General features: G+C 40.7%; 1 non-coding gene across 1 annotated transcript; it reads left to right on the top strand.

The window, feature by feature from the left end:
* Nucleotides 1-410: 410 nt before the first annotated feature.
* Nucleotides 411-518, top strand: LOC130964037 (small nucleolar RNA R71). The gene has a single exon (XR_009080150.1). It is a non-coding gene; the product is annotated as a small nucleolar RNA R71 (small nucleolar RNA).
* The last annotated feature ends 454 nt before the right edge of the window (nt 519-972 follow it).

Raw genomic sequence — 972 nt, 5'->3', positions numbered from 1 at the left:
TAGGTGTTTCTATAGGGTTCTCCCATGTAATTCACCTCTTCCATTGAAGGGTTCTCAGGATCATAAGCTTCTTCTTCAGATGAAGCATCCTTAGTACTACTTGGTGCAGCTTGCATTCCAGACAGACTTTGAGAAATCAAATTGACTTGCTGAGTCAATATTTTGTTCTGAGCCAATATGGCATTCAGAGTATCAATTTCAAGAACTCCTTTCTTCTGATTCGTCCTATTGTTCACAGGATTCCTTTCAGAAGTGTACATGAATTGGTTATTTGCAACCATTTCAATTAGTTCTTGAGCTTCTGTAGGCGTCTTCTTCAGATGAAGAGATCCTCCAGCAGAGCTATCCAAAGACATCTTGGATAGTTCAGAGAGACCATCATAGAAAATACCTATGATGCTCTATTCAGAAAGCATGTCAGAAGGACATTTTCTGATCAATTGTTTGTATCTTTCCCAAGCTTCATAGAGGGATTCTCCTTCCTTCTGTCTGAAGGTTTGGACTTCCACTCTAAGCTTACTCAATTTTTGAGGTGGAAAGAACTTTGCCAAGAAGGCATTGACTAGCTTTTCCCAAGAGTTCAGGCTTTCTTTAGGTTGTGAATCCAACCATATTCTAGCTCTGTCTCTTACAGCAAAAGGGAATAGCATAAGTCTGTAGACCTCAGGGTCAACCCCATTAGTCTTGACAGTGTCACAGATTTGCAAGAACTCAACTAAAAACTGATGAGGATCTTCCAATGGAAGTCCATGGAACTTGCAATTCTGTTGCATTAGAGAAATTAATTAAGGCTTAAGCTCAAAGTTGTTTGCTCCAATGGCAGGGATAGAGATGCTTCTCCCATAGAAGTCGGGAGTAGGTGTAGTAAAGTCACCCAGCACCTTCCTTGCATTGTTGGCATTGTTGTTGTTTTCGGCTGCCATGGGTTCTTCTTCTTTGAAGATTTCTGTTAGGTCCTCTACAGAGAGTTGT

The sequence above is a fragment of the Arachis stenosperma genome, chromosome 2 (assembly GCF_014773155.1).
Source record: "Arachis stenosperma cultivar V10309 chromosome 2, arast.V10309.gnm1.PFL2, whole genome shotgun sequence".
NCBI lineage: Eukaryota > Viridiplantae > Streptophyta > Magnoliopsida > Fabales > Fabaceae > Arachis > Arachis stenosperma.
This window is presented reverse-complemented; position numbering and strand designations above follow the sequence as displayed.